This window comes from Microtus oregoni, unplaced genomic scaffold (genome assembly GCF_018167655.1).
Source record: "Microtus oregoni isolate MIOR12 unplaced genomic scaffold, Mior012 000005F_ref0000423, whole genome shotgun sequence".
In the NCBI taxonomy this organism is placed as follows: domain Eukaryota; kingdom Metazoa; phylum Chordata; class Mammalia; order Rodentia; family Cricetidae; genus Microtus; species Microtus oregoni.
In genome coordinates this window covers 10,378,266-10,405,822 of record NW_024543064.1, presented here as the reverse complement: position 1 = coordinate 10,405,822, position 27,557 = coordinate 10,378,266, and the positions used below count along the sequence as shown (strand labels likewise).

At 47.2% G+C, this 27,557-nt stretch overlaps 1 protein-coding gene across 5 annotated transcripts in view; it reads right to left on the bottom strand.

Annotated features, from left to right (window-relative positions):
- The window catches only part of Kazn (kazrin, periplakin interacting protein), a 912,767-nt gene that overhangs the window by 790,553 nt on the left and 94,657 nt on the right, over positions 1–27,557 (bottom strand). The gene's annotated exons all lie outside the window — the stretch shown is intronic.

Sequence of the window (27,557 nt, the reverse complement as noted above, 5' to 3'; positions counted from 1 at the left end):
GAACAGAAAGAAAATGTAATCATAGACACATAATCATTACATACTCCCTGGATCAGCAATAAACAATATTTGCATAGCCATAATAACAATGCAAACAACAATAATTCCAACAAGATGCAGAATTATACTGCAGAGAGTAGGGGGCGAATGGAAAATAAAGCGGGAGAAACCAGAGGAAATTGCCTGCATGGAAGAGGAGAGACCCTATGCTACCTAAGCAGGTTCTTCTGGAGGGAGCAGTGGGGAGAATTCAAAGGCAAGAGACCCTGGGGAGCAGGACGGGGATGCAGAGGGGACAATTTCTGACTGCCAAGAGAAGCCTTTTCCTCAGCTACCAGATGCTCAAAACCCAGGAGACTATTACTCCATGGAAAATTAAAAACAATCTCAAAAACTTAAAATAGCCTTTCTCTGTATTTCTTTCCATTACATTACGTGTGTGTGTGTGTGTGTGTGTGTGTGTGTGTGTGTGTGTGTAATATGGCCATAGTAAGCATGGAGAAATCTGACGACAACTCTGGGATCCTGATTCTCCTCTTCCACTGTATGGGTCCTAGGGATGCAGCTCAAGTCACCAGTCCTGGTGGCAGGCACCTCTACCCAATGGGCCATCTCTCTAGCTCTTTCCCTATACGCTAAAGAAGCACTTTGATTTTTTTTCCACTACTGTGAACTCCTCACATTTCGGAAGAGTGTGTTATTCAGACCAAGCAAGAACAGCAAGGCTTTCTGAGGAAACCGAGCCAGGCTTTTAAGCCCATTGGAATCTGCTGGAAAGAGCTCCTCCATCAACACATCTGGCCACACAGAGCAGGGGCTGAAAGCCTTCCTGATTGATATGCCTTCCCTCTCCTCCACGCTGGCCTTTACTTTTCTCAAGTCAGCTGTTTCCGAATTGAAAAGGTCAGATGTAAGTGATATGGGGCGGGGGGGGGGGGGGCTCATGCATTTGGTAGAAACAATTCAGGTTTGAGTTTGTAGTCTTAGCCATCTTGGTAAAAACAATCTCTCTACAGTTCAAAACATCACAGGCAGAAAAGGGAAAACCCCTCTCTCTCTCTCTCTCTCTCTCTCTCTCTCTCTCTCTCTCTCTGTCTCCCTCTCTCCCTCCCCTCCCCCTGCTTTCTTCACCTTTGTCCCATCTCTCTTCCTTCCCCACCTCAAATACTCTTCCAAGCCCATCAAGATGAAATTATTATTGCCAGGTAATATTCGCAAAGCATTTACATAAAGCATCCCCAGCCTAAAGGTGTTACACACCGTCAGCATCGCTAGCAGCAATTTGATCTTGAACTAAATTTGCAGTACAAGCTTGTCTATCCCAATTGATTGGAAACAGGCGTGCGCCGCAATGTAGAAAAATCTAGATAATCCACGGTTATCTGCACTCCATTCCCCTGTGCAGAAGAGGGCTGGAAAGGTCGCCTGGCGTGCTGAGCGCACCAACGTGAGGGTTTGTTCTGAATCTCCAAGGATACAATAATACAAGGCTGTTTGTATTGACTAAGAGAGCGTGTGTGGAAATTAACATCAATCAATTAGCAAAATGTATATGCGGCAGCAGAAGCTGGGCCACACTGTGTAAATAATAGTTTTGAGTTCAAGACGTGATGATGGAAGCCGTTCACCCTGTGTGTCCTCGGGTGACTTTCAGTCAAGAGGGTTCAGCTGTCACTCAAAGGCCGTTACTAGGTTTGATGGCCATCTTGCATTGCTAGATACCAGGGGCAGCTCAGAACTTAAAGCCTCATCTGTAACAGTGGCACAGTACAATGCACTCTTGACTTCTTCCTAGCCGCCTTATTCTTCTGAGCTGGTTGCTCTTTTCTGTAATCTAGGTAGTTGGAGTGAGGTCAGTAAGCAGATGTATCAAGGGGAAACCCAGATGGTCTAGCCCTCCATCCTGCAACTGCCCGTCTTGAACTACCTTCCTACAAGCAGACATGCTTTTCTCAAATGACTTTACAGACAATAACACCAAGGCTTTGAGATGCTGAGCATTTTGTTAATGTGAGTGGAAGAGATTTGAACCCAAATCCTCAGTCCCACAGTCTACCATGCACTGATTTCCACTGTGGATTCCTAGCTCCTCCCGAAGCTGGACCACCCTCCTGCGCTTTGATGGAGCCCAGGGATGAAGGTGCTGAAGTCTAGGGTGGGCACTCAGCACCCAGCATCCCATTTTCATGACCCAGTTTCGAAGGGTATTGTGAGAGGGTGCGATGACCTGAGCTTTGTCCTTGTACCTCATTATCTTTTGTGGTCCCCATAGGCCACGTGACTGAATTCACCTGGCTCAAGCAGGCTTCTTTAAATATTCAGCTGTTTTCACTGAGAATCTTTACATGACACACTCTCTCCACAAATATCACATGGCCCGTCCTTCACCGGCTCATGCCGGAATTCATTAATTCCCTTGTCGAGGCTGTCTACCCTTACCCATTCGCCTAAGACACAACCACATTGTGTTAGTTTCTGTTCTCATTGCTAAGACCACGCACCCAGGAACACAATAGAAGAAGAACTTGTTTTACTTCAGTTTGAGGACTTGTCCATCATGACAGGGAAGACAGCAAGACCATGAGGCAGCTGGTCACACAGTGTCCAGCCAGGAAGCAGAGAGAGATGAACACTGATGCTCAGGTGACCTTTCTCTTTTCCAGTCATCAAGGAACCCCACCTGCATCCACAGTGCTGCCATGATCAGGATGGCTCTTCCAGCTTCAGTCAAACCTTTATACAAACACCCTCATAATACAACAGCAGAAGTGTTTCCATGGTGATTCTAACGCCAATCTTGTTAATACTGAAGCTAACTATTGCATTTTTTCTACTCTAACCTCCAGCCTTCCAACTCCTCCTATGCTTTGGCCCTTACCCCTTAGTATTGTGCAAATTCTAATTGGTCTTAATAATAAAACCTGGAGTCAGACATAGGGGTTAATGCTGAAAGATCAGAGAAGCAAAGCAGCCAGCTACTAGTTCTTACCTCTACTGAGTCTACAGACCAAAGGGGCAATTCTGGCTCTACAGATCCTCAGACTGAATGCCATCTCTATGAAACCTCAGACTGATGGGTGATCCAGTTTCTAGGAGTCCTCACACAGGAGTTAGCTCCTGTCTCCTCCTGTCTTCTATTCCTCTCTCTGCTCAACCTTGTCACTTCCCGTCTTCACCAGGAAATGCAAATTAGTAGTTCGTCACCTATTACAATCAAACCTATAGTCACGTTAAGTATGTTTTCAACGTCAAACAGACATATTTTAGGTAGACAGGTCTTCAAACACTTCAGAAATCTACAGAATATGGCATTTAAGATGTTTTAAATAATATAGGTTCTTTTTTTATGATAATGAGACAGGTCTGCTCCTTGCAGTACCAATCTACTTCAGAGGAGATGATAGCCATTGAAAAAATTCCACGTGGAGTTTACTTTCTTTGTGGCTAAAGTTAGCCGCTGGGCAAGAAAGTGCTCTTGCCTCGAATGCTGGCTTTATACTGTCTAAATTGTACAAGCAGGACAGGAAAGAGAGGGACTGCCAAACCTTGCCAAGGGAACTATGGAAGTATAAACCATACAAACCCTTTCCTCCCCAATTTGCTTTTCATTTTGTTGTTTTGTACTTGGTTTTTTGAGACAGGGTTTCTCTGTGCAACAGTTCCTGCCTATCTGAAACTGGCTTTGTAGACCAGGTTGACCTTGAACTCACTGAGATCCACCTGCCTCTACCTCACAAGTGGTTTGATTAAAAGTGTGTGCCACTACTGCCTGACCTCTATGGCTAACTAGTGTGGTTAGCTCTGCACTCTGATCTTCAGGCAAAATATCACTACACCTTAGTGACTCTTATTATGTAACACTTACTATTCTCATGGTGTATTACCTGTCTCTCCTCACTAGAGATAAGTTTCATGATCAGGGATTTTTGTCATTGTTATCCTCTGAGTGCCCTAAGTGCCTAGAACAGCCTGCATGAATACATTTCATCAAATGAATACCCAAGTAACTAGATGGCTAGATGGATAAATATATGTCTGTGGATATGATGGATGGATAAATAGGTAGATGCATGGATACACATGAATAGTCAAGTGGTGGTGGCTAGATGATGGGAAGATGGGTTGGTAGACAGATGGATGGATGGACAGATGCATTGGTGGGGAGGTGGACGGATGAGAAAATAGGTGATTGAATGAGTGGGTTAATGCGTAGATGGGTGGATGGATATGAAAATCTGGAGAGATGAGCAGATGTATGGGTAGATGGGTGAAATGAAGGGTAGGTAGATAGATGAGCAGATGGGCGGGTAAATGAGTGGGAAGGTAGACTGAGGTCAGACAGGTAGATAGATGAGCAGGTGGGTGGGTAAGTGAGTGGGAAGGTAGACTGAGGTCAGACGGGTAGATAGATGAGCAGGCGGACCAGTGAGTGAATGGGTAAGTAGCTAGATAACTAGATGAGCAGATGAATAAGTGGATATATAGGTAGATGAGAGGGAAGGTGGATGAGTGTATAGATGGTAGGCGGATGGATGAGTAGATAGATGAAAGGGTGGGTTGATAGACAGGTAGGTGAAAAGATTCGTCAGTAGATTGGTGGAAATATAGGCTGGTGGATGGGTGTATAGACAGATAGGTGGACAGACAAATGCATGAGAGAACAGACAAACATCCTTTATCCCACATTCTTTTGGTAGCATCTCCTTTGAAAGCTTCTTCCTGCAGGTCCTTACAGATGCCACACACACAAGTCTCTCATTAGGCAGTGAGTTTCTCACCCCTAGAACACACACACACACACACACACACACACACACACACGGCACACAGTGTTCTCCAGCTCCAGGGATGCAAACTCAGCAGAGAACAGCACCCAAACGGACTGCTGGTACCACAGTGCCCCATCCACCAAGGCCTGAGGGTTCAGACACAAGTGGAAACACAGCTCAGCTCCGCAGATGTGAGATGGGAGCAGCTTCACGCATCCTCATATATCCGCATCAGTGGCTTGTCTCAGGCCACGTTTACCACTAGTCTACGTCTGCCACAGAAGCTGATGACTGCTTCTGTACCATGGTTGGAAGGGGCGTGTGAGGGGGAAGGGGCACTCAGACATCAAAGGCTCTTTCTCCTCTCCAGTCAAAGTCTATCCACTGCTTCAGGATCTAAGATATGCATTGCAGAACTTGGAACTCCAAACTCGATCCCTAATTCTCCACTAAGCAACAAACAGGGTTTAGAACAGAATGGGAAAATAGCTGTAGAAAAGAGACAGCGTGGCGACCTCTCTGCACCAGCAGGAGCTGGATCTGGATGAGCTTAGATGACAGTAAGAGGCAGGAGGAAGGGTGACAGGCAGTCCTCTAAGCGGGAGGTCTAATAATAGCCACCTGGACAAATAAATGCCCCCTGTGTTTTAACAAAGGCCTGCCACGTAGTCATTCCAACTGGGGCCGCAAAATAGGACTTAGGGATGTGAATAAAGGTTTTCTGAAGATCTTGAAAGAGAGAAAAATAACAGGCTATGGAAATTCACCTATTCTTTCTAATCTCATTTGTTGTTCAGAACCTAGATGTGTGCTAAAAGCAAGTCCCAGAAAACAAGCACCACTTGCTTCTGAATGAGGCGAGCCTGGGTCATTATACTTCCATTGTAATACATCTTCTACATCATGTCTAGTTTTCTCTTAAAAGAGTTGAGCATGTAGATTTTAGGCTGGTGTGAGGAAGGAAAAAAAAGGACCACTTATCTGTGCACGGAATATCAACACAACAATGACCACACGCAGAACATGAAGAGCCTCCCCTCATCCAACTGCTTGAATTAAAGCTGTCGGCAGTCACACGCTGTGACCTCCGGAACTGGGCTTGTTTCTCCTAACACAAGTCTTGCCTCCCCCTAACTGCCAGAGCTTTCCTGCATCTCACTCTGGGGCCACGCCTGCTCACACATAGACCTGTCTCCATCTCAACTTCTGCAACAGTGGCTCTCGCAATTTTACCTCCGTGCCTCTTCTCTTCTGTCTGTACTGTTAGGTCTTCCAGGGGTGACCCTGAAACTCCTCTTTATGCTTCCTAACCCAAAGAAACATCCCTCTAGGAAACCTTTTATAGACTCTCGGAGAAACACCCTCCAGCCGAAGTTGACCTCAGACACCCAAAGCCTGAACCTGCTGGGAGATGCTCCCATGAAATGGTTTCATGTTCTCCTTCAGCAAATGTAAGGGAGGTTGGTTTTGTCCCCCAAAGATATTCGAGAAAAGAGAGACACGATGCCACAAACTCTAACTGTTGGAGTAAGTTGCTTGGAGGGTTCCCAGGGGCTCATGACAATGGGAAGAAGTTTCTTTCACCCAAGTGCATCCTCCCTTGAGTGGGAGAGGGTGTCACCTTCAACTGTGGGCACCTGAGGAGCAGAGGAGCCTTCCTCCTCCGTCTGGGAACCCATCGTGATTTCCTGCATTATGAAAACCATTCTCCTTTGCCCTTAAGGAGATAGTACATCTGCAAATGGTCTGGCGATGACAATCACGGCACAGCCTCGTCCTGCAGCCACAGCCCAGCTCATCACCTTGCAGCCCTGCCATCTTATGGCCTGTGAGCCCCTTCCGAGAGATTGTGTGCTGACGCGATCAGAAAGGACAAGGTGATTCTGCCTCCTCCTGTCACTGCAGAATAAGGAGAAGGTGGCTTGTGTCATGAAGCAGGGAACACCATGAATGGAGCTGCTGGGCCCTTGGCCTCTCTCACCTGAAAACATACCTAGTAAGAGTCTCTCTTTGCCACTCTTCTGGACTGGGAGCTCAGAGCCCTTCCCTGTCACCCTCATGTGCCCCAAAGTGTCATCTGTTTGCTCTGAAAGTCCAGCCATTTATTAAGGATTAACACCTCCACCAAATCTGAGTGAAAAACAGGCCCATGAGCCTGCCTCCTTCTTTAATTCCATGGAGCAGCCAACATCTCATTTGTGGGCTGATGGCATTCTGCATTCTGATAGGGTAATACATGTGCCTGTTAGCCATCTACTCTTCCTGGGAGTGTGTGTGTGTGTGTGTGTGTGTGTGTGTGCGTGTGCGTATATGTTTTGTGATTTGTGTATATGTTTGTGTTTTGTGGGGTGTGTTTGTCTGTCTGTCTGTCTGCCTGTGTATAAGTAGGCCAGGGATGGATGCTGGATGTCTTTTTCTTCCTCAGTTGCTCTTTACCTAATTTTTAAAAACAGGGTCTGTCCTGTTTTCATGTTTGCTGTTATAATTTACAAAGGAAAAGCCCTGACCAAAATCAGCTTGGTGGCGGAAGAGTTCATATTTCTCACAACTCTACGGTACGGGGCATCATTTCAGGAAAGTCGGGGCAGCAGGCACTGAACTAGTCCATCACATCAGCAGTCAAAAGCAGAGGGAAAGCGAGCGCATGTGTCCTTAGTACTCAGCCAGATTTCTCTACACTTAGGCAGTCTGGGGTGGTCCCAAACCAGACTAGGACCTTTCAGACTGGGTCTTCCCACATCGGTAAGGGCCGTCAAGACAATCCCCAACAGATAACCCACAGGCCAACCCACCCGAGACCATCCTCATGGAAACTCTCTTCACAGCTGATTGTAGGTTGAGCTATATTGACAACTAAAGCCAACCACTGCAGTGTCTCTAACTGAACCTGGAGCTTTACCAATTCACTTGGACTGGCTGACCAGCAAGCCCCAGTGGTCCTCCTGTCTCTGCCTTTTCCAGACTGGAGTGGCAGGTACATCCGCCACAGCTGACTTTCACGGGGGTCCTGGGGACTGAACTCGGATGCCCATGCTCCCTTGGTCAGCACGCTACCCACTGATCTGCCTCCCCAGCTCCTGTGGGCATGCTTTACTTCTGTCTGGGATCATCTGTGCTCTCCTATGTATCGCCTAGGGAGAACAAATGCTCAACATCCCATCTCCAACACTAACGGCCTCGAGAATGTTCAAACCGGGCCCACTTCATTCAGGGGGTCAATGGCAAACACTTTGCTCAGCAGCAAAACAAAGAACCAAATTGTGCGTGACCCCGCCTGGCACCTTTGAATCCGGCCATTTGTTAAGCACACTCCCCATGCATATAATTAATCCAATTTGGCTCCATGAGAAAGAAATTACTTCTCTTAATGATGCCATATTGGAATTAACCAATTCAGTACTTAACCCATATTCTCTTGTGAGCAGCCACACTGAAGTCTGTCTCCTGGGGACCCTGGGAAAGTCTTTTCAAAGACGGGGGGCAGGGGGCGGGGATGGGGGACAGGGATTGAAAGATTAGCTAAGAGAAAACACCTCTGGTCTCTTCCTACATTGAGGGTAGCTTGGTGTCATGAGCCCTTTCTTCTTCCTCAGGCCTGGGATCCAGGTCTAGCTTCATGATATACACTCAGCCACCTGCTATAGGCTGACCAACAGAATCAGCACCCAAAGGAGACTCTGTCCTACCCCTCCTGGGACAGAGTCACACAGTCAGACAGTGTTTCTGGGACAGTGGCTCAGGAATCAAAGAATCAAAAGCAACCTCCTTTCTTCCTCTTCTTCTTCCAGCCTGGAGATTGGAAAAGTGCCTTTGGATCTTAGATGGCCCGGTCTGGCCTAGAAGGTGGCACCGCAATGTTCTTGGCTGAAAGGAAGGTGGGCTGGCAGGAAGCCGAATGGAATCTCTCAGGTTGCTTTGACTTCACCAATCTTGCAGCTCCCTCCCCTGCATGAGAGCCGGGAAGAAGGGGAAATCACTGTGCCAAGTCAGGTTTCAATTCCACTTGCTTTGCTCGGCACGGGCTTCCTGAAGTCTTATGGTCGCTGCTGTGCAGGTAAATTGGACTTCACCAGAGCTGACTGAGGCTGGGGTGGGGCGGGGGGAGCAGGGGCAAGTGTTTGAACATTGCATTTCCATTCCACTACAAAGAAAGAGCAGTATTAAATGACATAGGCAGGCACTCCTCTGCATCAAGCCACCTCTGAGGGGCTCTACACAGCTCATGATGAAACCACGTTCTTCAGCAAGGCTTTGCCAATAGGCTGCCGTAGAGTCCTGTCATTGGGGCCGGGAAAGCCAGAGAAAGGGACAGCTGTCACTCAGGATGTGAGTGAAAAAGGAGGCAGTCCTCAGTAACCACACCTACAGTGTTCTAGAAGCTTCCAAATATACTCCAGGACCATGGCATTCACAAGCCTCCTGGCCTGACTGACACATCGTGTCCACTTCCGCTTCGTAGGTTGGCAGTACTGTCCCTGCCCACCCTCGACCCCTTCCTCCTCCCAGGCCAGGCTGTTGTCATGCAACAGCAGCGTCTCTGCGGGCTTTGTCCTATTCAACACAGCTTCATTCTTTCCTGCCATGCCAGCGGCAGCAATGGCTTCTGAACAAGGGTGGATCTTCCGTGACATCCTCTCACTCATTCAGACAGAGAGTGAGAGGCAGAGACAGAGGCAGGAGGGGGTCAGAGGCAAAAGGAAAAGGAGATGTAGAACCCTTGGGGAGGCTGTGGAGTACTACATGCTCCCAGGACACAGGGAACCAAGGAACCAGTGGGGTGGCTTAGCTGGTCCAGCCTCTGCAGTCCAAAGTCACAATGCCATCCACTCAGTGCTTGTGGCCCCGGAAGAGCATTGGAGGGTTCCATGAGATGACCCCTGAGACCCATCACACACTCGGGACACACTCAGATAATGTCAGTTCTTGCCCTCATTAAGATCATAAGCTGAACTGGGGAGTGAGGGTGGCTCAGCAAGCTAAGTAATTGCCATGATCATGAAGACCCGAGTTCAATCCCAAGATCCTATATGAAAACAGCTCCTTGTAGCAGCACACGCTTGTAATCCCAGAGCTGGGGAGGTGGAGACAGGCAGATCCCTGCGGCTCACTGGCCAACTAGTCTGCCTTAATCAGTGAGTCCCGGGTACCAGTGAGAGACCCAGTCTCAGAAACAAGGAGGACAGCTCATAAGGAATGACACCTGAAGCTGTCCCTTCCCTCTCTCTCTCTCTCTCTCTCTCTCTCTCTCTCTCACACACACACACACACACACACACACACATACATGCACAGAGGATTCCGTGTGCTGGCCCCTCCTATGCACTGGGGCAGGTAGTGAAAGCTTAGGCAACGCCGGTTCTCTCACCCCGACCAAGATCAATCCCACCAGTGTTCCCTTCCAATAGTGTTTAGGCAAAGGCGAGAGCCCAGGCACGTTCTGAATGTGTTAGAGAGCCAGCAGGCATCCTTGAAAACACCAAGGGACAGTGCAGGATCTGAGGCAGGAAGGGAAACAGTGGTATCATCTGATAGACGTGTACTTCTCTGACAGCTGTGTACACAGTGAATCGATGTGGCCCAGACTAGAAAAATCCAGAGACGTGTATGCCCCCACCACGGGCTGATTTCAACGTGACAGGGGTGGGGTCTCTGGAGAGGTGACGGAGGCTGGCATGCCCTACAGACCAGTAGAAATGAAAGAGGCTGTGGCTCAGCTGGCTCGGATTTGAACCGTCATCTGCTGTCTCTGCTCCCGTGACCTTGATTAAATACCCTGACCAATGATGCCTCAGTTTCCCCATCTGTATATCAAAGGTAACATGAAGTACTGCCAACCTCACAGTGGTGACACTGAAGCTTAATTTGTTAACTTGTGGGTTTGGAAGGATGTCCTCCAGGTCGCAGTCTGCAATGATCAATGCTTGCTGTCACAGAAACAAGGGAACCGTGGGACCATTAGCCAGGTAAGAGCGGAAGCTGAAGGAGAGTCAGGGGTCTGGAAGAAGGGGCGATGATGTCTGGACAGGTGACCCCAGGAAAAACAGCACAAGGGAAAGGTGAGTGTTGAGGACACCCCAATAACTGAGACAAGGTACAAACTCAGGTACAAATCTGGGAATGGACTTTGGATAGACAAAGTTTGCCCTGGTGCTTTTGGCAGACGTCGGGTGCCAAGATGGTTTCATTAAGTGAGAAGATTGGGCTTTTTAGATTTTCTCCCAAGTGCAGAGACTTGACAATTTCACTCGCTCCGCCTACCATGGTGCAGGCCAGAAGGCAAGCCCCATGCTTGTCAATCAGACTGAGGCTGTCAGTCCCCCGCGTGCTTGAAGCAGAGTTTCGAGAAACTTCGAGCATTTCTTACGATAAAAGTAGCAGGAAGGACTCAACTAAAGAGTCAGAAAGATGGCATGGAATGCGTTGCTATGACAACCTAACTGCCATTATTTTCAAATCCCATGCCAAGATCTAGCCAGCCACAGACCTGAATAGGGGCGCAAAGAGGCTTTCTGCCTTTTGTTTGTGGGAGGGGGCAGAGCCATCCTAAGAGGGATCTTTGCATTTTCCTTGATAATGAGGTGAAAATGAACAACAATTCCCGCAGGGCTTCTAGACCACAGGGCCCAGTTCTCTGTCTCGGGAAGACAATGAGCTACTGTGGTAGCTGTTGCCGGCAATGCCCCCGCCGCTGAGCATCCTTCTTCAAGCCTGCTAGCTACTCTGTAGGAATTAGCTCATGAATCCTCATGATGAGGGAAAAGAACAGAAATTATTTGTTCTGGGAATCCTGCCTGGGCTACTAATCAGCCATTTGCACATATGAATACAAGTGCCTATGGAAGCCATTCCACCTTTGCGGGTTTTGCTACATTTTTATTTCTTGTGTGTATGTGTATAGGAGGAGTAGGGGGTGCATGTGTACCGACATGTAGGCAGAGGTTGCTGGTTCATTTCCCGGCTGCCCAGACCAGAAATAATCACACAGAAACTGAATTAATTAAAACACTGCTTGGCCTATTAGCTTAGGCTTTTTACTAACTAACTCTTACATCTTACATCAACCCATTCCTATCATTCTGTATTTTATCAAGAGGCTCGTGGTTTACTGGTAAGGCTCCAGGGCATCTTCTTAGGCAGCTACATGGCATCTCCCTGACTCCGCCTTCTTTTCTCCTCTATCTCTGCTTTAAATTCCCATCGTGCCCTATCCTGCACCGTCATAGGCCTAAGCAGCTTTTTTATTCATTAACCAATAAAATCAACACATATACAGAAGGATATCCCACACCACCAACATGAATGTGCTGAGGTGCTTGTGTGGGGGTCAGAGAACAAATTGCAGTCATTGGTTTTCTCCTGGAGATCAAACTCAGGTTGTGAGGCTTGGCAGTGGGTGCCTTTCCCCACTGAGCCATCTTGTCCTGGACTTTGTATTATGCACATACATTGTTTGGGAACACCCATCACAGTCTCCAAGCCCAATCCAGAGGCCCGAATGCCTGGGAAGCACAATGCGTCATTAAGAGGGTAGGAATCACATCTTCCGCATACTAGGACTGTGGGATGACACACCTGCTGGCTGCCGCAAGCCGTGCCATGGCCTCTTGGCCCGCTCGTGGTCTACCTTGGAAGTAGGAAGGTAAATTGTGTCTATCTTCAAGAGAAACTGTGGTCATAAAGCAGATTAGAGATTTGTTCAAAGATATAAAAAGAAATTTGAGGCCTTAAAATAAACACTCATTAAAAACTCACCATGTGGCAGTTGCTAGGTCAAAAGACATAGTTGCTGGCTAAAGAAGATTATAAATTCCATTCGCCTGCACCTGCAATGTGGCCTGTTCTCCCTCAGACTTGCTAAACTTACAGAGTCATTTTGTTTAGCACCCGTTCTTAAATCCTTAGTCTGAATGCTTTAGTCTGGACATAAACTTCCATCTGTCCAAGGGAGGCCATGATAACTCAAGGAAAATTAGTTGACTGGGCTGTTTATGTGTGTGTTATTCTTATTTTCACTCTTTTCCATTCCAAAGCAGACCTCTGGAAACTATATACAAGAGAGAGAGAGAGAGAGAGAGAGAGAGAGAGAGAGAGAGAGAACATAGCAGGGCACATGAACATGTGTATGAACACACGTACGGGGCTAAGAACAGCCTCAGATGCTGACTGCCTTGTGTCTTTAAGATGGGGTCTCTCATTGGCCTGGAACTTACCTAACAGGTTAAGGCTCGTCAGCCAGAAGAATCCTCCTGCATCTCCATCCCCAGCACCACCCTGGATGCAATTGCAGGAGACCTGAGTTCAGATCCTTACCAGCCACACCAGATATCTCAAAACTACCTATAACTCCAGCTCCAGGATATCCAACACCTTCTTCTAGCCTCTGTGGATAGCTGCATGCATGTGCACATACCCACCGCCTCCCACCCCCCATGCGCGCGCACACACACACACACACACACACACACACACAAATAGAAATACATATTTTTAACAAGCTTGCACTATCACACCTCATTTTCCTTACATGGGTTCTGGGGATCAAACTTGGGTCCTCGTGCTTTCAAGGCAAGCACTTGACCACCCAAGCATCCCTCCCCATCTCAGGTGCTAACTTTTAAACAGGACATTTTGAGATCAGAATGAAACTCTTTATTCAGCACCAGAGGGTTCTCTCCCTATATCAGCAGCAAAAATGCGAAATCTGGTTTGGTCTGAAATTCCTGTAAAAACCCAAAAAGATAAAGAAGGGTGTTGGTCATGCTCCAGTCCCAAGCCAGCTAGGGCTGGCGGTGGGTGAGTTAGGTTAGTTGAGGTGGGACATCCCGCCCGCCATCACCACAGTCCCGACACAGAGGGAGATACAGGAGGTGCTTTGTTGACAACCAGCCAGCTGGCTGCCTGCCCCAGGTGCTGGGTAAACAACAGAACAAATCTGAGCTCCTGAACGGTTTGGGCTTCTTTTCCTCTTGTTGTGATAAAATACACCCCCAAAAGCCACTTATGACCCAAAAGGTTGGTCCCGGTTCATGGCTCAAGGGTACAGCAGGAGTTTGAGCGGCCGACCATACCACATGCACAATCAGGAAGCAGAGAGGGATAATGCCTGCTGCCGCTCAGTGCCCTCTCTCCATTTAGAGTCTTCAGGGTCCCAGCTAAGGAATGATGCTGCCCCCAGTGGGCAGCTCTTCCCACCTCAACCAAACCAAGGTGATCTTCCTCAGGCATGTCCTTGTCCCAGGTGAGTCTAGGTTCTGTCAAGTCAACAATTTACCCATCACAAAGACCACAAAACTATGAGCAAGGGATCTTAGGCTACAACATAAACAGCTCTCTCTCTCTCTCTCTCTCTCTCTCTCTCTTCTCTTCTCCTCTCTCTCTCTCTCTCTCTCTCTCTCTCTCTCTCACACACACACACACACACACACACACACACACACACACACACACAATATGCAAAGTTCCAATCCAGGAAATGTGTATAAATCTGTTCCCATCCACTAACGTCCCACCAGCTTTACTTCTCTAGAATTAAGAATTAAGAAACAAACATTTTGGAGATGGGGCAGAGATCACCTGCATCTGGTTTGCCAGACACACACACACCATTGCCATAAACAATTGTATCCTAAAGCACGAAGAGAGAGGGGATTGTGTGCTCACAATCTGTGGGGAATAAGGAGACAGAGCTGTCCCAACAAGACTAGCCAGGCTCCCTTCCGTGGAACTTGGCAGCCTCTGCACCCCTCTGGTGAGCAGCAGACACCAGCAACATTTCACTGGAAGGAACTGATTTTCCCACCATCACACCAAAGATGGAGAATTAAGAAGCAAAAGTTTCCTTCTTGCTGGAGGCTAGATTAACCCATTGGCAAGCCTGGGTCTCTTCTGTCTCTAGCCCTTTGCAGTTGCAGATGCCACTGAACAAAACGGACAGAGGTATCACACACCATTATAGTAACAGTCACTCTTGTCTTCCCAATATTTTGGCTACATTTTTTTTATTTCAAAAATCCAAACAGCTATAATTATAAGTTAACTGTCTGACAAGACAGTTGACTGTGGCCTGTGAAAAGCAATTATTTTGACATTGATTATTTTCTACATGGGAACAGAGTATTGTAATTGCAGTTTGCTAAAAAGCGATCGCCACCTTCCAGGATATGCTCCTGATTTGGCTGGAGTTAATTAATGAATGTTGAGGGGGGAGGGGAAGGTGAAGCTGGCACATCATTTAACATACAAATTAATTGACATGAAATAAATTAATACGTTTAATTTAAATGTTATTAATCTACCAAACAGAGAGGAACAGGCAAGGGGCTTCCGGAGCCACGGCATTAGCATCAGCTACAAGGACGTCACCCAGTTACCATGGCAACTGCCTCATTAGGCTTCCTGGGGAAGCCAGCACATAGCATGGGGCAGAGGAGCAGTGGGCAGAAGATTCCAGACATCAGATAGAAAATCAGAAATATCAACTAGGAGCAAGCAGTGCTTTGAGGATGAGAATTGGAAGAAGCTGTTTATCTATAGGTGTCCTGGGCTCCAGCCTACAGCCAGAGAGAGAGAGAGAGAGAGAGAGAGAGAGAGAGAGAGAGAGAGAACCAACTTTTTTTTTCAGATATGCATTAGCCTGAAGAGAAGCATCTCATCACACAATATCAAGATAGTTTGGAAGGAATAAGGAGATGGGTTGCTCAATAAGATGCTTTCTTGGCAGTCACTAGGACCTGAGTTCAAGTCCCCAGCATCCATGCCAAGAGCCAGGTGTAGCAGTGAATGCCTATACTCAGCTCTGGGGAGGTGGACATGGTGGCTTCCTGGAGCCCACTGACCATCCAGCTTGACTGAATTGGTGAGCTCCAGTGAGGGACTCTGTCTCTAAAAAAACATGTGGAGGGGTTGGAGATGAAGCTCAGTAGGTAAAACCAGCACCCAGCAACCCTGACCACCTGAGCTCGGTCCCCAGATCCCACCTTAAAATCCATCTGGTGTAAGGGGTGTGCATCTGTTATCCCAGCATGCCCAAGAAGAGGGAAGGCAGAACCAACCATAAACCACAGAGCAGTAGTTCTCAACCTGTGGGTCACAACCCTTCAGGGGCCACCTAAGACCATTGGAAAATGCAGATATTTACATTATGATTCATATCAGTAGCAAAATTATAGTTATGAGATAGCAACGAAATACTTTTCTGATGGGGTGTCTCCACAAGATGAGGAGCTGTGATAAAGGGTCACAGCCTTGGAACTACTGCCTCCAGGCAGCCAACCCTGAGTAGGGTATGAAACACAATCACAGAGACAAAAGAGACCCTGTCACTGCAGCACCTATATGTCCTATCAGAGCAACCATGCTTGCAGTGTCCCTGTGAACCTCCGGCTTCCCCAGACCAGGCTGGGTTCATTCCCTGCACCAGCAGTCTGGGTACCTCTGCAGGCTTGTGAGGAACGATCTAGTACAAGTGGATGGGAACCTGCAGGCAAAAAGATTACCCAGGAGGAAACCTGCAACCAATAACGTTCCCCAGGAGGGCCATCTACACAGGGAAGGCTATGATTTGCTGTTCTAGCCCTGCATCCTGAGAACAAGGCAAATGGCAGGGGCTGCATGAACATTTCTAAGTCCAACTTCCTCTTTATCGGTCCCTTTGCTTCTAGATGCTACCCCTGCTTTTGGGGGCAGAGATGTGATGCACCCAGATACCAAGCACTCAGGTACTAGCAGTGGGACAGGCTGGCTGCTCACACTGCAGAGAGGTGTGGGGTAGGCTGCAGAAGGCTTAGAATGCCTCAACATCTAACCAGTCTATTGGGTCACTTGGTCTTCCCTTAACCATTCTGTGCCACAATCTTGTCATCTATAAAATAGAAGTGATGGGCTAGAGAGATAACTCAGTGGTTAAGACCACCTGCTGCTCTTCCGGGGGACCCAAGTTTGGTTCCCAGCTCCCAGCTTGGGTGCCTCATAACCACCTATAACTCCACCTCCAGGAGACCTGATGCCCTCTTCTGGCTTATGAGCATGCACGTGCTAACACACACACACACACACTCAAATATGCACACACAAGTGCACACATACACACACACTCACAAATGTACACATACATGCACACACACACTACATATGCAAAATTAACTAGGTAATTAATTTAAAATGAGCAATAGTATTCCATCCACTTAGTTGGTATTTACTTGAAGGTCTGCACCGCACCGCTCACTATCAAAACCCTCTGAAGTCATCAGTGAAATAAACACAAAGCAGCCTGTCTTTTTGTCCTGGGAATTAAATAAAGCAATGCATGCAGGGAGCTCGGCCTGGGATGTGGAATTTTAATTCATCATCACTTAGTCTCTGAAACTGTCTTACAATCCTCTTCCTGAGTACAAACATACTTGCTTTGCTTCCCCAGAGCTAAGCCAGTGGGATCATAACCGTGTGCCATCTTGCTATTGGAAGCTAAAAGTAAACTCATCTAGAGGGCAGAGTGAGATTGAACATCACTTCCCACCAGAGTCAAGTTGAAGGATCAATATAACATGGCTCTAAAATTTGTTCACCAAAGGCCACGAGATGGCTCAGTGGGAAAAGGAGCTTACTGCCAAGCTTAAAGACCTGTGTTCAATGCCCAAAAGCCACATGATAGAGAAAACTGACTTCTACAAGTTGTCCTCTGACCTCCATACATGTGCCATGGCATGCAGCCATGCGTACGCGCACACACACACACACACACACACACACACACACACACTGAAAAAGTACAATTTTAAAAATTTAAAGGAACTCTCCATTTAATTTGATGTTAGCTGTCAGCTTGCTGTATATAGCTTTTATTATATTTAGGTATGACCCTTGTATCCCTAATCTCTCCAATATTTTTATCATAAAGGGATGTTGGATTTTGTCAAATGCTTTTTCAGCATCTAATGAAATAATCATATGATTTTTTTCTTTCACAAATATCTTGCATATCACCATAGAACCTTCATCTGATGATGGATGGAGATAGAGACAGAGACCCACACTGGAGCACTGGACTGAGCTCCCAAGGTCCCAATGAGGAGCGGAAGGAGGGAGAAGATGAGCAAGGAAGTCAGGACCACGAGGGGTGTACCCACCCACTGAGACAGTGGGGCTGATCTATTGGGAGCTCACCAAGGCCAGCTGGACTATGACTGAAAAAGCATGGGATAAAACCGGACTCTCTGAACATGGCGAACAATGAGGGCTGATGAGAAGCCAAGGACAATGGCACGGGGTTTTGATCCTACTTCATGTTCTGGCTTTGTGGGAGCCTAGCCAGTTTGCATGTTTACCTTCCTAGACATGGACGGAGGGGGAGGACCTTGGACTTTCCACAGGGTAGGGAACCCTGACTGCTCTTTGGACTGGAGAGGGAGGGGGAGAGGAGTGGGGGGAGGGGGAGAAGGGTGGAAGGAGGGAGAGGGAAATGGGAGGCTGGGAGGAGGGGGAAACTTTTTTCCTTTTCTCAATAAAAAAAAATTAAAAAAAAAACAAAAAAAAAGAATAAAAAAAAATTTAAAGGAACTCATTGGAGAGCTAACCAACCTTGCGATGCAGAAAGAGCAGAAGCTAGAGATGAAAAGAGCCTTTGACCACCCAACATAGTAGCCATTGGCCATTTGGCTGCTTCCGTTTTAATAAAAATAACACTAGATAAGAAAAAAAATCGTATTACTCGGTCGTGTTCACCACGCTTCACTGTTCAAAAACACATGTGACTGGTTGCAACTGTATTAAGCTCTAAACCCAGAATTACAGGGTCTGCATGAAGAGATGGCTCAGTGGTTAAGAGCACTGGCTGCTCTTCCAGAAGACCTCATCCTAAGGGTGAGATGCGAGGTGGAGACTGTCCAGAAGCTTGTGGGCCAGCTAGTCTGCAGTGGGCAGCAGTGAACACAAAGGCTCTGTCACCAACAATGTGTAAGGCAAGGACTGACTCCTGAGGCTGCCTTTGATCTTCATACATGTGCTGTGGCGCATGCATGTGCGAACACTCACACACACACAAGCGCACACGGGTGCACGCGTGCACACACACACACACACCATATGCATGGGCAAAGTTAATCAGTCAAAGCCTGACAACTGCCAAGGAGCTTTCTTGTCTGTTTAGCTGATTCTTCTGAGTCTTGTGTGCAAAGCCAAGTCGTCCTTTCTTTTTTTTTTTTTTTTTGATATTTTTAAAGAATTTTTGCATTAGCAGCATCTCCCATCATGCCACTCTGTTTTCTCAGCCATTACTTGATACAACTGTATGAACTTTCTTAAAGATGATTAATCATCATTTGCCCCCTGATGCCTGAGCACTGGGGCTGGCTCTAATTTTTGCTGTTGGTAAACAGGGAAGCATCAAGGACAGTTCCACATTGCACTGTGGCTGGGTCAAGGGCCCAGAGACCCTCTCTTGTTGGTACCATTTACCTGGCTTGCTTCACCCAGGACCTCCTTTGATTTTTGTCATCTGTTCTCTAGCAAAGACAAGGACAAACAGGACTCCTTCCAGTTGGTCTCTGGGGGTGAGGGTGGAGCTTTGGCCATTTGGATGGAACAAGGCTTTAGAATGTATGGCTTTCCCAACACTTCATAGGGAGTTTGGAAGCCCTGCATGTTCTACTAGCTGCCAACAGTATCCTAGCTCACTGTGGCAACCCGAGGGCTCCAGTGTCCCAGAGGGGGAATCTCTACCCCTTTATTGCCCATCATCTTCTACCCTGCTTTCTTGGAGTCTGGTGAGGGAACCTCTGGAGAAGCCCTCAGAGCAGGAGAGGCTTGGAGAGCCAGCCCCGCCTGCAGGACCAGCTCCGGCTGTATACGTCACATTCATCAGCCTTCGCTCTGCCTGCAGAGGATCTTTGGGTCTGGTTTTCTGCCATTCACTTTGCCACTATGACTTCTTCAAATGACCTTTTTTTTTTTTATATTTAGGCCTTTCTCAATTTTCTCTCCTGCTTCCTTTCTGCAACCCCTTTGAAGTGTTCCACATAGGCTCAGGTATTTGAACGCTTGGTCTCCAGTTGGTAGTACTGACTGGGGAGGTTATGGGAAAGTAGACCTTGCTGGAGGAAATATGTCACTAGCAGCAGTTAACAGCCTAACCCCTCTTCCAGTTCTCTCTCTCTGCTTTCGGTGTGTGGTTAAAGCTGTCATCTCTTAGCTTCCTGCTCCAGCCTCCTGCTGCTGTATGTCTCCCACCATTAATGTAATTCCCATCTGGAAACATAAGCCAAAATCAAAATCTTTCTTCCATAAATTGCTTTTAATTGTGGTGTTTTATCATGGCAACAGAAAAGTAGTTAATTCTCTTTCTTATATAGCCCGAGACTGCCTGCCCAGGCAGCGGTGTCTCCCATAGTGAGCTGGACTCTCCCGTATCAACTGGCAATCAAGACAATCCCACACAGATGTGCCCACAGGCTAATCTGATGCAGATAATTCCTCAACGTAGATTTCCTCTCCAGTGACTCTAGGCTTGGTCAAGTTGACAAAGCTTTCAAGGAACTGCTCAAAAGTCACCAAGAAAGTCTAAGGCCGATTATGTCACAGCTGGTATCACCACAAACCTATGTGTCCTGCCGGTAAAATCTAGACAGCTGTATCATTATACCAGATGTTAACTGTTGGTTACACTGTTCAAGCCCTTTGAAAGTTCATGCCACAGTGTCACAGTGTAGGGAAGAAGCAAAGAAGAGAATCATGTTTGTATCACCAGCTAGGCTAGCCCAGGGCCTTGGGTCTTGAAACACACACACACACACAATGTATCTCAGAAATATGGCATCATTGGACATGTGAAATCCACAGGGTTTGTTTTGCACTTTCTGTAAGTGAAAGGCCCTTGCTAATGTTGTCGTATAGGGGACTTTTTCTCTGTAGCGGGCCGGTCTTCTGAACACTGAAGATTGCTATTTTTCATTGTGTCCTCCCTGTCTTCACAGGACTGCAGCCCAAGGCTCACGTTTATACGAAGCTTACAGTGCATTTGCAAAGGTGACGCCGTCAAAAAAGATTTTAAACCTCCCAGATCAGATACAAACGCTGGACTTAATGAACTGGGGAAGAAAGAAAAGTCAATTTTTGTCACAGAGAAAAAACAAGCCGGTAAGAGCCTGTCATGCGCACAATACTACAGCTGTCCCAGCGAAGCCGACCCTCAGACTTCACCTATCCCCACCCTCACTCAACGAGATACAAAATCAATTCTCCCTGTGTTTACTAGGTGCTGTGCAGGCGTGTGGTGACATCGAGGCTTAGTCAACATGGAACAAGCAGATGCATTGCACCTGAGGAACCTTTATCAAAAAAGAAAGGAAGAAAAACACGTTCATTTGCAACCCATTTCCTCCCAAGAATATCGACCCCAGAGAAAACTATTTCCAGCTTGCATCTCATGAGTGCAAATACTTCCCGAATTTCTGTTTGGGATGCGGCGCTGGAGTGGATTGGCTTTTCCTGTGGGACTGGGAAGAGCATCTCCTACCACGCTTGAGAGGTAATGAGATGCTGACCGCTGCCAACACCTGTCTCAGCTTCTTTGGAGAGATCGTTGCTCCTTGAAAATTCACCTTCCAGAATTTTGAAATAGTGCTCTGACATTTTCTGATCTTGCAGTTTTAAGGCAATGGTTCTACACACATACACACACACACACACACACACACACACACACACAGTCAACCTCGGGAAACTCGAGAAGACCCAGACCAGCATCCTCGCCCGCTCTCACAAGCCTGGCTTCGGAGGTTTCCATGCTGTCAAGGAGATTTTGGTGCACTCTGATTTAGTCACTCTTCTTGTAGCTATGACAAAAGATGCCAAAGAAGAACTTGCAGGAAGGAGGCTTAGCTGGGGCTCACAGTTTGAAGAGGCAGTCTCTCAGGACCGTGGGAATAGCTCGTGCCTTTGGCAGCACCATCCTGAGGCTGCTTCCTCATATATGAGCTGATAAGGAAGCAGAAACAATACCAGAAGTGGGACTGGGATATAAGCCTTGTGCCTCGCTTCCCAACAGGTTTCATGAATTCACAAAACAGGACCCCCCAACTGGAGCCAAACATAGACTCCTCAAGGAAGCATTTCATATTCAAACCATAACATTCTGCCCCTGGCTCACAGTGGCTCTTGGTGCAAGCAGTCCAACACTGTTCCTAATTCTGACAGCCTTCCTAAGACTCGGTGTAACATCTAAACCAAGTGCTGAACTCTCACCACCACCTGAAGACCAAGCATTTAAACAAACCATAACACAAATCTTAGTCAAGAATTTCTACTTTTAAGTCTGCGAGCCACCAAGTTCCTCAAAGATCCATACGCACAAGAGACTCTTGGAAATTGATTTCAATGAAGATACTGATCCTGTAGGCCTGGGTAAGGCCAGATTCAATGTTCATAACCTGGAGGCACAAGCCCAACTCTAAAGGGCAAAGCCTTGCACAGGCTTGACCATTCAGTGAAATATTTGGCACGGCTGGAGTTGCCATCTTTGTGGGGAGGTGTGGCCTATGGCATTTTCCATGAGCAGATGTCAGGGATACTGCTAAACATTCCACAGCACACAGAATGGCCCCATGGGAGCACCTCAACAAAGCCCAAAACCCCGTCAGAGCTGAAGCTGAGAAAGTACTCGAGGACCCTCACAGACCCAGGAGAAAACAAAGATGGGCATCCTGTCTCACCAAGGGAGCTTGAATGGTAAAGTCACCACGTTGCCAAGATAGAAAATAATGTAAAATTACCATCTGCCTCTCAGAGCAGTGGCACCTGAGGAGTCTTGATTTGCATCATGCTTTTGAGAGTAACCCCGGGCAGCTGACCTTCAGGCACCCACAGGAAAGGGACAAATGCTGGGGACATTAGCGTGCTTCCAAAGCCTGCTGTTGCCAGAATTTTAAATGACAATCTGAAATTTTTCTCTATTTGGAGATTACAAAATTATGGAGACCCACAGGGGGAACTGCTCGGCTGGAAATCGAGTGTCAAATCTTCCCGGTGCCCCAATTAATTAAAGCTAAAATCTAAAGAGAGACGGGCACACAAGCGTATCGTAACTTGCGTGGATTATCTCAGGCAGGGAGCTAGGCCTTTGCTGTCTATCCAACACAGCAACTTCAAGTTCTTTTGTTTAGTTACACAGAACCATCTGCTGGTCTCCTTGACGTGTTTAGCTTTAATATGCCACTGGGCTGGGTTGTTTAATAGTTTTTATGGAGAAATGGGGCTTCCTGGTCATCCTGTCTGAGACTACAAATGGACTTGTCCTACAGATCTTAGGACCCTGGGTAACACAGAGATGGGTTGAAGACAAGTGACCATCTAGTCTGAGATATTTCTAGAAGAGATGGGTAGCTTCTACCCGAGCTGAATATGTCATAGGATGAGGGGTAAATAGGCGTCCAGAACTTTGGGACCTGGCATTCTTTGACCTTAGTAGGATAATCTATAGTGTACTAGTTACTTTTTCCATTGCTGTTCCATTGTCAGACAAAAACACCTAACAAACACAACTAAAGAACAAAGGGGTTGTTTTGGCTCATGATTTTCAGGCAGGAGCTTGAGGCAGCTGGTGACATTGCACCCGCAGACAAGAAACACAGAGAGATGGGTCCTGATGCTCAGCTCATTTCTTTCTTCTTGTTGCTTCTCTCTATTACTTTCTTATCCTTTCTTTTTTCCTTCCTTTCTTTCTTTCTTCTTTCCTTCCTTCCTTCTTCTTCTTCCTTCTTTCTTTATTCATTTCTTTCTTTCTTTCTTTCTTTCTTTCTTTTTTTCTTCTTCTTACTCATTCTGAGACCCCAGCCCATGGGATGGTGGCAGCCACATGTAGGATGGATCACCCCCAATTAACCTTATCTAGATAATCCCTCAGACATGTGCTCCAAAGATCGTCTCCATGGTGATTCTAAATCCCATCAAATTACTAGCCAAGGTTAGCTATGCTGTGCCATTCATTTTATTTCAAAAGCAGGGACTAAACCAGAAACCTGAAAAATATCTGGTCCCTGGGAGAAGGGCAACATGATGCTCCGTGATCAGAGTGGTGGCCACGCACACAATCTCAGTGGCCCATTGGGACGGAGAACTCTGGAGGAGAGCACTATCAGCCCGAGTCATGGTGTAGGGAGTGAACTCCTGGCTCTTCCCGCAGGCAGAGAAGGTACTGATGAATGCAGCTGTGGGCGCGGTGGAGGGAAGGGACACGGGTTGAGTATGTGTGTGTAGAAGCTGGTGGCTAAGACAGGGATGAAGAGGAGTGGCTGGGAGAGGGCAGGTGCTATGGTTTGAACGCACTGTCTCCCATAGTCTCGGGTACTTGCATACTCAGTCCCCAGTTGATGCTGCTGTTTGGGAGGATTAGAAGATGCTGCCTTTCTAGAGGAAGTACATCACTGGAAGCAGGCTTGGGAGTTTAAATACATGTGCCATTCCTAGTATACTGTTGTTTTGGGCTTGTGGTTCAAGAGGTGAGCCCTCAGCTTCCCACTCCTGCCATCATGCCTGCCACTTGTTGCCACACCTTTCCTCTGCCCTCATGGACTTTTCCCTCTGAAACCACGCGCTCCAAGAAACCCTTCCTCCTCTAAGTCACTTTGGTTATGGTGACCTTGCACATCCGACATATGCCAGGCCTGCTACACTCACGCCTCGGGTCTCGCCAGCATTTCCTGCCTTTCGAAAAGGATGGTGATTCTTCACATGCGGTGCCAACAGGCCCCGGAATGTAGCTTGCACACAGCTCACAACTTACTCACAACTTATGACTAGTCATAGGGCATGGTAGTTAGTGTTCTTCTTTCTATTACTTTATTAATACTAGGAATCAAAATTTCCACTTCCTCCCCTCCACCCACTTCCCTCCCGCTCCCCCACTCACCCTCTTCTCTTAGGACTAGAGAGAGAAGGGAGAAGGGGAGGGTTGGGGAGAGTTTGGGGGAGTGGGATGGTTGAGATAGAAGAAGGACAGATAAGGGAGCAGGGAAGAAGATATCTTAATTAAGGGAGGCATTGCGGGGTTGGCAAGAGGCTGGACTCTAGAGGGGGTCCCAGATGTCCACAGGGATGTTCCCAGCTAGGACCCTGGGCAGTGGAGGAGAGGGTGCCTGAACTGGCCTTGTCCCATAGTCAGACTGATGACTATCTTGAATATCACCATAGAACCTTTGTCCGGTGGTAGTTCCTGTTCTTAAGCTGTGACCAAATCCTCACAGAAGCAACTTACAGGAGAAGAGACTTGTGTTCTCATGTGAGGGGCATTCCAGCTGATGATGGCGGGGAAAGGCATGGCTGTGAGAGTGGCTCAGCCCATGGCAGCAGCGGAAGGTACCAGAAGTCTTCATGTGGCAACCGACCAGGAAGCAGAACACTTAGACTGGACCCAGATGCAAGAACAGACATTGAAGCGCTAGCCCCAGTGACCTGCTTCCACCAGCCAAGCCCCGCCCCCTGAAGGCTCCAAACCCTCTCTGCGTAGCATGACCAGCCTGGGAGCAGGTGCTCAAACACAGGGACCTGTGTGCAATTCCAGATTCCAGACTCGAGCCATGACAGCAAGTATTGGAATTGAGTCCATGTGATCATGTGTAGCTCTCCAAATGGACTGTGGACAATGGCTGGTAAAGGCCTGTGTTTTGCCCAATTTGTGCCAAGCCCAGAGTTTACCTGGTAATAGCAGGTAATAGCAACTGTGTCAGCAAAAGAGAAGGGAGCTGCTGGGGCAGAGAGAGGCAGAATCAGACCCCAAATTCTAATGACCCAGGGGGAGCTTACCATTGTTTCCCAAGCTGGGCACTGACTTCCTCCAAACTCAAACAATACCCTTAACACATTCATTTTCCTCCTGAGGCACACCCAGCTCTCAGGCAGTTTGGTCCAGGTGAGTTAACCACAGTCCCCTTGAACTTAACAATGAGTTTATGAGACAAGGGGATCAATCAGTACACTCTGCTGCCCTAGGTTTGAGATGATGTGGTCATGGGCCCATCATCCCCGCACATCAGCAGGCCTTAAATCTGGGTGTTGCTGGAAACCCTCTTTCTCCTAGAGTTGTGCTTCTGAATGTCAGAAGTCTGGAGCTACCTGCGGTCTTCACTGTGGAGAGCTTGCCCAATGGTGGACTTGCCATGTCAAAAGAGAAACTGAGTCCTGGAGACATTATTGAGCTCCCCCCAAACAGCCATGCCTGACACCTGATTTGCTTCTTCAAAGACATCTACATATATAAGCCAGTACCTGTCTTGTTAAACAGGTTAAGTTATGCTTACAATCCATGGATTCATGAGTAATGTACTATCAGCAGTATTCACTGGGGGTGCCCCTAGAGGACCCCCCAAATGATGCAAATTCAACTCAGTTTCTTCTCAGTGGCCACAGGTTAGCCAAACACATCTCTGAGCTATATCCAAAGGAACCAGGGTGAACAGACACAGCCACAAGCCTGCACCAAATACCAAGTGCACCTGCACTGAACACTCAGGGAACAGCTACTCTCAACTAACACATGAAATCGCTAAGTATAATGGCTTGCCACAATTTCTGTGCTTGGCCAGGAAGTCAGTCTACACCACAGTTAATGATGTCAGATCAGACCATTAAAAAATTTAAATCTATTCTTTTATCTAGGGATGGGGTGGCAACTCAGCACAAGGGCATAAACCACTCTTGCAGAGAACCTGAGTTCAGTTCCCAGCACCCACAACCTCCTGCAAATCCAGCTCTGAGGAATCTGGTGCCCTCTTCTGGCCTCTGTGGGCACTGCAGTCACATGCACAAACCCACATGCAGAATCACACATACATATATAACTTAAAGTAAATCTTAAATAATATCGGTCTACTGTAGCCACTGGAGTTTTCTTTTGCTGATACAGTGTATCCTTTGGGCGGGTGAAACAAAGCCTTCAGAAGCATACTATCTCTATAAGATGTTATCTAGTATTCTGGAAAAAAAAAACAGGGAGCCCTTAGAAGACACGATTCCCATTAAACCAACACACCATGGACATGGCAGCTAACAAATATTTGGAGGATGTGGTATTTTTTTTTCAAGAATCCAATATAGATTTTGAAACCATGTTAAATTATACGATGAATTTCTAACCAGTAAGTTTGAAAACATGAATTAAGTTTCTTTTGACCTTTAGTTAGCCAGTACTAATTAATTCTACATAAGAAAGAACCTGGGAAGACTCAAATGCCACACATGTGCAAACTGCCAGGACGCTCACATTTAGCTGGTATTGTTAGCTCTACAATGTCTCCCCAAAGGGCTAAGGTCAAGTTTGCATTTAGAGATTAATAATCGCTCTCGGGGCATGTGCGCCTCTGTTTTGAATGTCAGTAAATGGTGCAGGAGGGAAACTTTGCTCCTTCCATCCTGATGTCCGTTCCCACAGCTGGTGATGCAGCAGTGTTTAAGAAGAGCACTTGCCGCTTTTGCCGATGACCTGAGTTAGGTTCTGAACCCACACCAGATGGCTCCCAACCACCTGTAACTCCAGTTCCAGGGAACCTGACACCCTCTTCTGCCCTGCATGGGTGCATGTGTGGTAGACACACTCACACAGACAGACAGATGTAGGGATAAGTCCCGCCCCTTAAGGGGGCGTGTTCGCCTCGGACTAATGTCTGCCTATAAATTTGGCGAGCAAGCTCCGAGCTTCTCTCTTCTGCTTTCCTGGTCTCCGTGGGAACGGTGGTTCTGTAAGTCTATTTCTACATTAAAACTATATATATTTTTACAATCTGTCTGCATTCGTTTACGCCGTTA